Raw genomic sequence first — 13,123 nt, forward strand, 5'->3', positions numbered from 1 at the left:
AGATTTAAAAAAAAGCAGTCTAAGGCGCTGCAGTCATAGACTGTGCGGCTGGTCCCGTTCGGGTGGAGGTTCGAGTCCTCCCTCGGGCATGGGTGTGTGTGTTTGTTCACAGGTCAAGTGGCGCACTTGCCGGGTGTTGCCACTGCATCCGCGGTTGTCATTTCGTCTAGTTCTCGGACCCAAGTACTTCGCGTGTGCAACCTACACTGTGCGACTGAATGTACTGGTGTTTTCTTTTGAGTTTTGTTTTTGGTTAGGTTTAATCGCTTCAAATATTTTTGCTAGACGTCATTATTGCAACTGGCGCTTTTTGTGACTGCATGTTGCTCCGCTCAATCCTCAGACAGAAACAATGTGCATATGTCCTCCATACTATGCGATTGACTGTGCAGGTATTTTGTTTTGAGCTTCCTGCTGAGTTCCATTCGTTATGGTATACACCTGCGAAGGATCAACGAGTGTTTCTTGTGTTGAACTGTGCAAAACGGAACCACGTGGGCTGAAATTCACACGAAAATTTCTCAGTGTGCATGTTCCATATGATTCCGCAATAAGCAGATTAGCGAAGAAATTTCAAGAGACTGGATCTGTGTTACACAAAAGAAGGCCTAGGGAAGCTAGGGCTTAAACCAAAAATAAATTAGACGAGGTAGGTGAGGCCTTGGAAAGAAGTCTGAAAAAATCTCCGTGCCATTTGGCACTTGAGACAGGTGTGTCGAGAGCATCTGCTCACAGAGCTGTGCACAAACTGAAATTGAAACCATACAAAATAACGGTAGAACATCAAGTAAGGAACTTAGATACTGTTGCTCGATATCGTTACTGTCACTGGCTGTTACAGTCTATGCACGATGGAGAAGTTCTCTTAAGATGCTTTTTTTCTGATGAAGCATGCCTGCATTTGTCAGGCTACGCAAATTCTCAGAAAAATCGACGATGGAGCTCCGAAAATCCATGTGAATTACAACAACCTTTGCATGATGTGAAAACAGGAGTGTGGTGTGCATTTAGTGCAAGACAAAATATTGGACAAATCTTTTTCCATAAAATGACATGTTCTGCCAGCTAAGTGAACAATATGCTGCATACTTTTTGTCGAGAACTAACACCTAACGAAAAGATGTATGATTATTTTATGAAGGATAATGCATCGCCAATGCATCTATGACAGCCGTACGGAGTGTGTTGACAGGATAGTTGACAAGCCTCCTCGTTGTCCACATCCAAATCCATGTGATTTTTATCTTTGGGGAATGTTAAAATACTGAGAGTATGCAACCAGCCCCACACGCTTGAAGAGTCGGAAGTCACGATTTAGCTACTCATTTCCCAGATTAAGGCAGCCGAAATTCATTGAATATTTGCTAATGTGTTTAGGAACTGTCATGATTCTCTTACGACAGAGGGTAATCATTTTGAGCACCTAGTATAAATGAAGGTAAGCTTAAGTTAATCAGATGGCAGCGTTGTGTATGCTTAACTCAAGGGAAGCGCGCTCGCGGCCGACTGACAGCAGAGTCGGGCGCGGCGGCAGCCAGCGGTTGCGTTGGCGGCAGCCAGTGACTGTGCCTCGCGACCTGCGGACCCCTCACTTCCATGAGATACTCTGTACTATGTTATGTTCCACAGCCAAATCAGCTATTGGCTTTTACCTTTGAGACAGGCTGTTCTGCAAGCTGAAGAAATGTGCATTTTGTGCAAAAGAAAGCAAAAGAGGGTTATTACCTGAAGGGTAAAAACTGATCGTGATAAACCAACTTTTTCCAGATTAGTATTTCTGACTGTTTTCAGCCAATATATTTTCACCTGCCTCATTCACACAAGGAGAATCATGAGACCTAAAAGTTCATCAACACAAAACATACAATAAAGACAGACAAACCAAGCTGTTGACTAACAAATACACAGGACAGCTTCCCACTGGCGACCCTAAAATTATATACTGCTCTACCTAAGGATATTCAGTCATTACCAGTAGAGCACTTTAGAGAAAAGTTCTGTGTAAATTAAAAGAGCAGCCTTTGTACAATACTGAAAAATACTTTTCTCATGTAACTGAGCTGCAACTCATTGCCACGAAAACAGCAGTAACTTTACGATTTGACTGTTTTCTAGTATGTTTTTATAGTTGACTTATTATTATAAGATATAGGTATATTGTCATCTAGTTCTAAACTGTAATATGTTCTGTAGTGTCCATTTTAGTATCATTGTATTCAGCGCTGTTTTTTCTGGGGGAACGCTGGAGGATGCATACCCCTAAACTTTTTCGTGGACGAAGTAATTTTTTTACGATGTTGAAAACTTGGAAGAGTGCCAAAGATTTATTTCACGGACGTAAATTTTTTATTTCATTTTTTTGTCTTAGTAAATGCAATACGAACGATACCAGTGCAGTTTTTGGTGGTAAAATCGATGTCATTGACCGTTTCAAGCATTTCGAAGCTGCGACAACCTTTCTCGACAACTGAATCGCTGGCAGCCAGTTCGACAAGCATGTAGTGCCCTTGCCCGCTAATAGTGGGCGATGGTAGTGCTAAACAGATATGCGTATGCTCAAACCGCATGCTTCATTTGAGGTGATGTAAACTGAAGTGTTCGATACCACATTCTCTTGTATGTTTGCGTGTTTCTCGATATCGCCTGCTTCATTTGAGCTGTAGTAAAGTCAACTCAAGAGCGCGATACCTTTTTTTTGTAGTTCGACATGTTGATGACTTCATGGCTAAAAGCAGATGAGTGGTATCCCATGCTTCACTTACAACTAATTTTCGCTACACTATATCCCATGTCGGAGTACCTTCAAACTTTTTTTTTTAGAAAAAAAGCACTGATTGTGTTCATTTTATTGTAGTACTATTACGGTAATTTTGACACTGTCTGTCCAGCCATAGATAGTGAATGATCTGGAATTGGTAATAAATGGTGATTACCTCACTGCGTTTATCAAACAAACCCTAAATTTCTTTTATGTGTTAAAGAAGTGTAAATTGTTTTATACTCACAGTAGAGCCCAGTACATTTACACAGTTACTTGATGGAAATCCAGTGCTGTACTACTTCGTGAATTCTGCAATCCATAGACCTACATTTAAATATAGGGCACAAGCTAATGGCAGACATGAGCAATTTAGTCTTATCTTTGATGTGCTATCTATTTTCAGTCATATGTCAAATGAAAATTTATTCTTATAGAACAATCAAATGAATAGTAGGCCTAAAAGCGAACATTTTAAATTCTTAGGACTACAGATAGATGAAATGCTTTGTCGAAGTAATGATTCAGAATCTTGTGCAGAAACTGAGCAGCTCTATTCCTATCACCACTATGACATTAATCCTCAGTTATATACATTGACATGTGTAAAATCATTTGCTTACTGGAACTTTCATTGTTATTATTTCCTGCAGTGGGGCCTATCTGTGCATTAACAGAGAATACCTGTAGCATATGAAAGGGCAGAAAAAGATCTATTACGACGATTTGTGAAATGGTCAATAGTTCGTGAGTCTGAACAGGCTACCGGGATGTACTACCATACTATTTGTAGCTAATATTAGAGGCTCGATTCAAAAGAAGTCTACGTAACAAGGCGTACTTAGGGCTCAGTTAGTTTTTCCATAGTAGAGTTCCTCGCAGTAGTTTATATTCCTTCGCCGAAATGTGTTACAAGAGGCCTACTGTTCACAAGTTTTTTAAATTTCTTGTTCGCTCTTCGAGGAAGGAACCTTAACTAACGTGGTTCGACGATAGGTGTGGGAAATTAATAGTGAAATATATTATGACCAAATTTCTTTAGGACAGCATTGCTAACTCACTTGTTGAAGCAACGCAAGATTTTCAGTTTATTATGACAATGAATAGACAATGTAGCAAAGTGTGCGGAAATGAAATGAAAATGGAAATTGAAAAAGTCGTGGCAGATACTTTGAATACAGTGGGATCTACAGAATTAAAAATATAATATTTTGTTCCAATGACTTTTATTGTAATCTTGCAGGTTAGCATTCAAGTTTTGAAATCCCCATCGTTGGTAATACTTTGCGGAGCGGTATCTCGAGACAAAACACGGTCGATTTACGTCTGCTTTGTTGATATACTAAATGCGTGTCAAGTGTAAAGAAATAACAATAAAAAAATGAACTCTGTGATATATAGTTAGAAACTGGAGATAAATTGTGACAAATAAGAGTAAATTCTTAGCGATAAACACTAGTGACATCCGTTGTGAACTGACGTGTGCGATAATGGCTTTTCGAGGCAACTGAAGCTGTCAAGCGTTGAATGTTTTTTCTGATACGCGTTTATAACGCGGAGCGCTTTTTGAGCCTTCTGAAGTATTTGCAACGCTTACTTGAAATAGTAAGTAAATTTCTTGCTTTTTTTCCCCCTCTCTTATTTTCGTAATGAAATTTTCTTCGCTTTAGTCATTGGAAATAGCTGTTAGTGTCTCATATTTAATAATTGTTGAACTTACACCTGCGTAAATGACAATAGTGCGTTGTATTTAGGAACTTGTCAGTGTCTCTAAATTTTGTCATTAGCAAAAATGTGTCATTATTTTGTATTCCGAGCGTTATTTACATGATGTCGGTACTAAATGTGGTATCAGTTGGTAGCAACTAATAATTATCGATGTTTTAAGTTAATGTACAAATTGATATTTCAGAGTAGTAAGAAAAAAATGCATGATTTTATTCGGCGTGAAATCTCTGTAACAATCTGTCAAATTTGCTCCGATAGCAAATATTCTTCGTTGATTTGCCAAACACTGCCATTTAGCAATGAAAGGGACGATTTTTTCGTCGGTATTGTAGTGTATTTCCTAGCGTACCCATGTTGTTTTAGCGTCTCTCAACATTTTCTGCAGTACTGTTGAAATTATATAATGGCGCGAGTTTTCGCTGGCTAATGAGATAGATCTCATTAATTCGCTCATTGGAGCTTGTTTTTCAACTATAATAGTAAATCTTAAGTATGGCATCGGTACGGAGTCACGCAAGCCGTACTAGCAGGACAACATTAAAATTCATTGTTGACAGTCCTAACCTGTTTTCTGTTGCATTAGTAAAGTATTTAAAAATAACAGCTTTTATGCAAACATTCCCACAGCAAGAAGTCTGTGGTCATCGAAGAGATCTGATTACACAAGCCTATGTGTTGTAAAATCTTGTTTGTAGAACAGTAAGCCTAATGAGTAGTATAGTTTTTGGATTGTAATGCCAAGGTAATTAAAATGAGAATGTGTGCATGTGACGACAGAGAAGAGAAGAAATAGACACAGTTGTAATGTACATTCTGAAATCTTAAATATGAATATTGAAAGTATTTGATGCATTTTTTAATAACTTTGGAAGAGATGGAAAACTCCACTATATGATGTACATCTGTCAGCATGCTGTTTCTCTCTTTTTTTTTAAAACTGCTTAAAGTTTACTACTAAACATAGTTATTCCAGTGCTCATGTCTATTGTATAGCATGTAGTAGGGGGTACAGTATGTAACAGTATTATTACTTTGCCTTACTATTTCACTTCCAAGTGGTGGCAGTTGAGAATGATTAGCTGTTTGCTTCTATGTATGAACTTAACACTTTGGTTCCATTGTTGTCATTGTATGGGATAGATGGTAATGTATTTCACGACCACTTATGTATCACACGTCTCTGAAATTTTCAAATTATACTGTGTACGATGTACATAAAATTTCGACATTTTCAACCATTTCTCACTGGGGCAATTTCAACATATAGTTGACATTCTCAATGTGATCAACTAAATCTCTGACACACTAATGAAATGTACAGTTCTTCTTTGTACCTCCTCTATTTTGTCTGTTAACCTATAAATAATCACTGACAAAATAGCACCACTCCAGAATGAGTTGGCTGAGGGTTTTGTAAATATTCATTCAGTTAATCTTCCCTGCCATCTATTTCCCCATCTAGTTAAACTAATATCGTAAATAAATATGGATGTGACATCCAAGTATTTAACTGTTTGGCAGTTGTAGACGATAGTCTTATATAGTAAAGTTGGGTCTAGCAAGTAACGCGAGCCATTATTATATTTGTAAGCATGATGACATGTGTTATGTAAATGGTATATGGGATGTTTTTCTTTGTGTGCTTATGTTGTAGAACTTGGTACTGTCTTGTTTATAATATGTAATTTATTTCTTGCTTGTGGCTTATATTTTGTTCTTCACTGTATGGTTCTTATGGAGTGACCCATTGAGGAGAATAATGTTTTGAATTTTATTATATATTAAATCTGTATATTTTGTTTTGTGTATGAGATCGTGATGACAGCCAGAACTGTGGCTTAGCCTGAGATTTAGGTTGGGTTGTGACTTCGAATGAGAGTGTCATGCCAAAAATATGTTTTTATTATTTTTTATCACAGACTGACCTGTACTGTAGCTGAATCTAGGTTAGGTTGAAGTAACAGTTTTATTTTGAGTTGGCAAAACCAAAGAATTGATCATGACTTTTTTTTTTAATATACATTTCACAATCCATTGTTACGTTTACAATCCTGACCAAAACCACTACTTTCCCACTGTAATCTTACAGCTGCAAGTTTTTGTTGTCTTGAAAGATGTGCATAACAAGACTATTGACAATCCAAATTCCCTACTCCCGTCATGTTAGTTTACCTGATTTTGTCTCGCTGATATATTTGTGTTACTAGTGATGTTAACTGTACGTCATTTCTTAAGGCTTATATGTCTGCCATGTTAATGCTGTCATTGGTCTCTCAGGTGGTATCACATTGCTAACTAATCCCATGTAGAAAATATTATATTATTTCTCATACACATATATTCATAATTGGCAGTCTGCCTTTTGCACCAAGGTTGTCTTACATTTTACATTTCGTATGTCTTACATTTTACAGTAATTACCTGCCAATTCTCTATCTAAGTCGATACTCTGCAGACCACTGACAGTTGCATGAAATATGGTAGGGTACTTCCATTATACTTCATATTAGGGTTTCTTCCCATTCCTTTTGCTTGTGGAGCGTGGAAAGAATATTACTTAAATACTACTATGCGTGGTGTGATTAGTCAAATATTGTTTTCTCAGTTCCAATGGGATTAGTACACAGGTTGTTTTTTAGTGTATTCTTAAATTCCTCATGTAATACTGGTTAATGAAACTTTGTAAGTAGACCTTCATGTAAGTAGACCTTCACAGGATAGTTTGTGTATGTTTTTTAGGGTACATTAGTTTAGATCTCTCTCTCTCTCTCTCTCTCTCTCTCTCTCTCTCCTTGATGTTCTCCCAACAGTCAGACAAACTTGACTGCTCATGTTGCCCCTCTTTGTATACATTCGGTATCCCCTCTTAGTCTTATTTAGTATGAGTCTCATACACTTAAGAAATATTCTAGAATTGGGCATGAAAATTTTTTTGTTAGCGTTCTTCTTCATAGATTTGTCGCATTTTCCTAGTATCCTACCAGTGAACCAGCAAGGTGTTACATTGGGCGGTGTAGGTGAGGTGAACTTGAAAGATTCAAGGGGAAGTGGAGGGCTCTGGGTAGAAGGCAGAAAGGGGAGAAAGATGTAGTACCAGAGAAAACTTAACTCTGGTGCTCACTGAGGTAACAATATGTTATATATGGAGATGGAGTGGACAAGTTTTGGTGTGGAGATAAAAACAGTTAATACACTCTGAGGAATATGAAGGGTAATCATAAAGTTTTAACTGTCACGTCAAAAAACGAATTATTTTTTTATTCGTTTTCAGGTGCATGTCTTGTCTTCAGTATTGATACACACTGACAACCCAGAGCCACAGTAACACAATACACTATTAATTGAGCTAAAAAGAATTTCACAGCTGTTTGAGAAAGCAGAGTGCTGTGCGGTAATTTGTTTTAGCAGTAGCAAAAATGTTGCAGCTATGCCAGGCCAGTTGAGAATATTGAAGAAGTAATATGGATTGGCTATGCACAGTTGCAGTATTTTGGAAAAATGTTGCAGCTATGCCAGGCCAGTTGAGACTATTAAAGAAGTAATCTGGATTGGCTTTACACAGTTGCAGTATTTTGCTACTGCTGAAAACGAATTAGCACATGGTACTTCTCTTCATCAATGACCTGTACATTGGCTCTGTTACCAGCATGCTGCAGTGCTGTGGCACTGGGATTTCAGTATGTACCAATACTGCCGACATGTACCTGCAAACAAACAAAAAATTCATTACTTTCTTTTGAAGTGGTGATTAAAACCTTTATCGCTGTCCTTCACATAAACCTGCATAACAATGAGACCAGAGTGAATTAGAGGAGAGAGGAGTAAGAAACTGAATCGGAGAGGGTGGGACAAGAAAAGAATAGTTGCATAGATGGATGTTTGCAGGGGGAGTTTGTGTCTATTGGTACTATAGAACTGTATTATATGATGGAATGCAGTTTCTAGCTACACAATTTAGAGTAGCTTGTGTTAATTGGCACTGCTTTTAGGAAATATGATATACGATTGACATGAATGATGTATAGTTTACGAGATAGGCACATGAAGCAGACCTTTCACCTGTGTGTTTGAATCAGATGTAATGATTGCGACAAGAAGTTGGAAATAGATGTGGCTTAGAGACAGATCAGACTGTCTTGAAGGTTGTTTGGGCCGTGGAATAACACTTTTTGCAAAGTGGGAAGGAGTTGGTGGCAGATATTTCTCATCTCAAGTCATGGTGACAGATAGTCTTCATAATACTGAGTTATGGGAGAAGCTGGACACACTACTTTGTGGTTGGCTAGTGGGTATAGTTAGAGTTTTAGGAGTAGAAGGGAATACAGTGTAAAAGATCCAGTTGTAAACTAGGCTTGGGACTGTAGCTTCTCAGTGTACACTTGCAGGTGCTGAAATCGTGTAAGAGAGACAGTTTTGATTGAAGAAGAAGATTGGTTATTTATCAAATTAGCATCACAACACAGATTGTGGAGGAGGTGTGAATATTCAGGACGAATGAGAATAACAAGTGTAGGTCCTGAGTTTGCAATATGAAACCAGGGTATCTGCTGTCAGGGATTCCTGTTTGTGGCCTTTTTAGTTGTAGGTGAGAAAATAAGTGTTATCTATGTAAGAGTTGAAGTAGGTTTGAAGTCTGCAGAATATTAGGAGTGTTAGTCTGCAGTGGCAACCAGGTCCTGGCAGATGTCATTACACAGATTGTTTGTGTGAACAGTTACAAACAGGATGCCGAGTGGTAATGGGGTGCAAAATGTGTAGAGGCAGTGTAGGAAATGCTTGGTGTGTTGATGGTGGAATTAAGTTGTGGGAAATAAATTGAAGGTGTTATATTTTAAAGAGGAAATTTGCGAGACAGGTCATAATTGGAGGTTATGTTAGACTACTGGAATGAATTCATGCAGCAACATGTGTAGATACAGGTGTCTCACTGTTGCTGAAGACACTTTCCATAGAAATATTATGGAAAACCCAGGTATGACACCTGTTTTATGCACTACCCAGCACATCCTGTTGCAGTTCCTTCACTAGGATATCCCATTTCCTCAGTGGCTGAACTATCTGTAATAGCAGTCACACCAGATGTTCTAACTCCAGCACAATAAAAGACACTGTTGTGGGAAACCAACAGCTATTTAATCAGGTTGTGGCACAGTACATTTTAGTGAGGTTTACAAGACTGTCAGCCGGTGACAGTGCATGGCAGGGGTTCTGGCTATTGGCGGCAGGCTATTGAAGCACCGTCCCTGGTTGACAGCCTCGAGTGGTGACTTGGAGCAGCCAAATGGCATGATACTCATTACACAGACGGTTTGTGTGAACAGTTACAAACAGGATGCCGAGCAGTAATGGGGTGCAAAATGTGTAGAGGCAGTGTAGGAAATGCTTGGTGTGTTGATGGTGGAATTAAGTTGTGGTAAATAAATTGCCCCGGTAGTGATGGTGGAGGTGTACTAATGAGTGGGTTACTACACCAGATATGAAATTTAATGAAAGAAGTACATGCTTTTTTGTGCAGTTATGGCACTAACGAACTGTTCATCCATATAAAATGAAAGTTGACCGTCCAGAAGTAGAAAATACTGCTGATCACAGTATGGTCAACTTAGGTGGCACTTCATGACCGATACTATAGATGTGTTAACCTCTTCCTCCATCCCTTTCCAGTTCAGATTCTGGAATATTTACTTTCCCTTATTTTGTGAAAGAATTTCAGAAGGCTGTGTTTAGTGAAAGAATTTCCGAAGGTTGTGTTTAGCAACAAGGGGGTAACCCTTGCAGGTCTGGGGGTTAAAATAGGCCCGAGGTATTCCTGCCTGTCGTAAGAGGCAACTGAAAGGAGTCTCACACATTGTGGCCTTTATGTGGTGGTCCCCTATCAGGTTTGACCTCCATTTTTCAAAATTTTCTCGAAGAATGAGCCAATTGGGGAAGGGCGCCTTACGTGGTGCATAGTGTCCATCATGCGCTGAGACCTCTCACATCATCCTTTGTCAATGTGGATCTGCACTTCTGCTCATTCTCCAGCTGTTGGGCGAGGTCACCCTCCTGTATGCATTTTCCTCCACCCTGTATGCAGTATCGCTTTCTGCACTGTCAATGATAATGGACTTCGTAGCTCATTTGCACCTGATACCCAGCACTGTAGCCAGTCCGTTGTGGTGGGGCTGCCATGTACCTGTTGGTTGGAGCCCCCTGACCACAAAGGGATCACTCTGCTGATGCCTGTGCCGTTAACTCCCCATATATGCTAAGGAGTAGATGCCCATCCACTGGGGAATTGGGACTCCCGGCAACCCCTGCGGGCCTGGGGGTTAGAATAGGCCCGAGGTATTCCTGCCTGTCGTAAGAGGCAACTGAAAGAAGCCTCACATCTTTTGGCCTTTATGTGATGGTCCCTTGTAGGGTTTGACCTCCTTATTTCAAAATTTTCCCGAAGAGCGAGCCGATCGGGGAAGAGTGCCCTACATGGTGCGTCTATCGGGCATTGAGATCTTTAGCCCACTTTCTCGTCGTGACATTGCGGTCCTGCTCATCCTCCATCCCTTGAGTGAGGATGTGGTGCGTTTTCTTCCACCCACTATACAGCGTCATTTTCTGCACCGACGATGACCATGGAATTCTTTGCACCTGATATCCAGCACGGTAGCCAGTCTGTTGTGGTGGGGCCAAAATATACCCTGTTGGTTGTAGCCCCCTGACTACAGAGGGATCGCTTTGTTGATGCCTGCACCGTTAACTCCTCACCTATGCCAAAGTGTAGATGCCTGTCACCCTGGAGCACCGGGACTCCCGGCAATGGCCATCCTGCCAGGTGGCCTTTGCTGCGTCTGGGTGGCGCCTGTGGGGAGGGCCCCTGGTCAGAGTGGGTGGCATCAGGGTGGATGACCTGCGATGAAGCAGACCACATCATCACTTGCTGGTGATCAAATGCCAGCAGTCTCTAAGCGTTCCAAGTCTCAGTACACTGCAAGGAAGTATGATCCTAAATCGTTCCCCTCCCTGGCCACACCATGGGAGGAACATCAGGTTAAGGATGGCAGCAAACCTTATTCGCTCCGGTACCTCGTATGGATGAGAGCTGATGGGGACTCCTTTGTCTCGATGAAGCCTCAGTTTTTCGTAGAGCATTTAGAGGACAAGTTTGGGGAAGTGGAGGACTTGCCCAAAATGTGGTCAGGGTCAGTCTTGATAAAATGGCATCCCTTGCCCAGTCACAGGCATTACTTGCTTGTGACAAACTGGGGGATGTTTCCGTTATCCTCACGCCTCATAAGAGCTTTAATGTGGCCCAGGTATTATATCCCCCCATGAACCATGGACCTTGCCGTTGGTGGGGAGGCTTGCGTGCCTCAGCGATACAGATAGCCGTACCGTAGGTGCAACCACAACGGAGGGGTATCTGTTGAGAGGCCAGACAAACGTGTGGTTCCTGAAGAGGGGCAGCAGCCTTTTCAGTAGTTGCAAGGGCAACAGTCTGGATGATTGACTGATCTGGCCTTGTAACAATAACCAAAACGGCCTTGCTGTGCTGGTACTGCGAACGGCTGAAAGCAAGGGGAAACTACAGCCGTAATTTTTCCCGAGGGCATGCAGCTTTACTGTATGGTTAAATGATGATGGCGTCCTCTTGGGTAAAATATTCCGGAGGTAAAATAGTCCCCCATTCGGATCTCCGGGCGGGGACTACGCAAGAGGATGTCGTTATCAGGAGAAAGAAAACTGGTGTTCTACGGATCGGAGCGTGGAATGTCAGATCCCTTAATCGGGCAGGTAGGTTAGAAAATTTAAAAAGGGAAATGGATAGGTTGAAGTTAGATATAGTGGGAATTAGTGAAGTTCGGTGGCAGGAGGAACAAGACTTCTGGTCAGGTGACTACAGGGTTATAAACACAAAATCAAATAGGGGAAATGCAGGAGTAGGTTTAATAATGAATAGGAAAATAGGAATGCGGGTAAGCTACTACAAACAGCATAGTGAACGCATTATTGTGGCCAAGATAGATACGAAGCCCACACCTACTACAGTAGTACAAGTTTATATGCCAACTAGCTCTGCAGATGACGAAGAAATTGAAGAAATGTATGATGAAATAAAAGAAATTATTCAGATTGTGAAGGGAGACGAAAATTTAATAGTCATGGGTGACTGGAATTCGAGTGTAGGAAAAGGGAGAGAAGGAAACATAGTAGGTGAATATGGATTGGGGGACAGAAATGAAAGAGGAAGCCGCCTGGTAGAATTTTGCACAGAGCATAACATAATCATAACTAACACTTGGTTTAAGAATCATGAAAGAAGGTTGTATACATGGAAGAACCCTGGAGATACTAAAAGGTATCAGATAGATTATATAATGGTAAGACAGAGATTTAGGAACCAGGTTTTAAATTGTAAGACATTTCCAGGGGCAGATGTGGACTCTGACCACAATCTATTGGTTATGACCTGTAGATTAAAACTGAAGAAACTGCAAAAAGCTGGGAATTTAAGGAGATGGGACCTGGATAAACTAAAAGAACCAGAGGTTGTACAGAGATTCAGGGAGAGCATAAGGGAGCAATTGACAGGAATGGGGGAAATAAATACAGTAGAAGAAGAATGGGTAGCTTTGAGGGATGAAGTAGTGAAGGCAGCAG

General features: G+C 40.5%; 1 protein-coding gene across 2 annotated transcripts in view; it reads left to right on the forward strand.

Annotated features, from left to right (window-relative positions):
- Positions 1-4,077: 4,077 nt before the first annotated feature.
- LOC126466493 (alpha-mannosidase 2) overlaps positions 4,078-13,123 on the forward strand; it is a 201,713-nt gene continuing 192,667 nt past the window's right edge. For both annotated transcript variants that reach the window (XR_007585984.1, XM_050096391.1), the window contains exon 1: positions 4,078-4,363. The gene's annotated coding sequence lies outside the window, so the exon portion shown is untranslated. The remainder of the gene's footprint in view (positions 4,364-13,123) is intronic.

This window comes from Schistocerca serialis, chromosome 1, assembly GCF_023864345.2.
Source record: "Schistocerca serialis cubense isolate TAMUIC-IGC-003099 chromosome 1, iqSchSeri2.2, whole genome shotgun sequence".
Classification (NCBI taxonomy): domain Eukaryota; kingdom Metazoa; phylum Arthropoda; class Insecta; order Orthoptera; family Acrididae; genus Schistocerca; species Schistocerca serialis.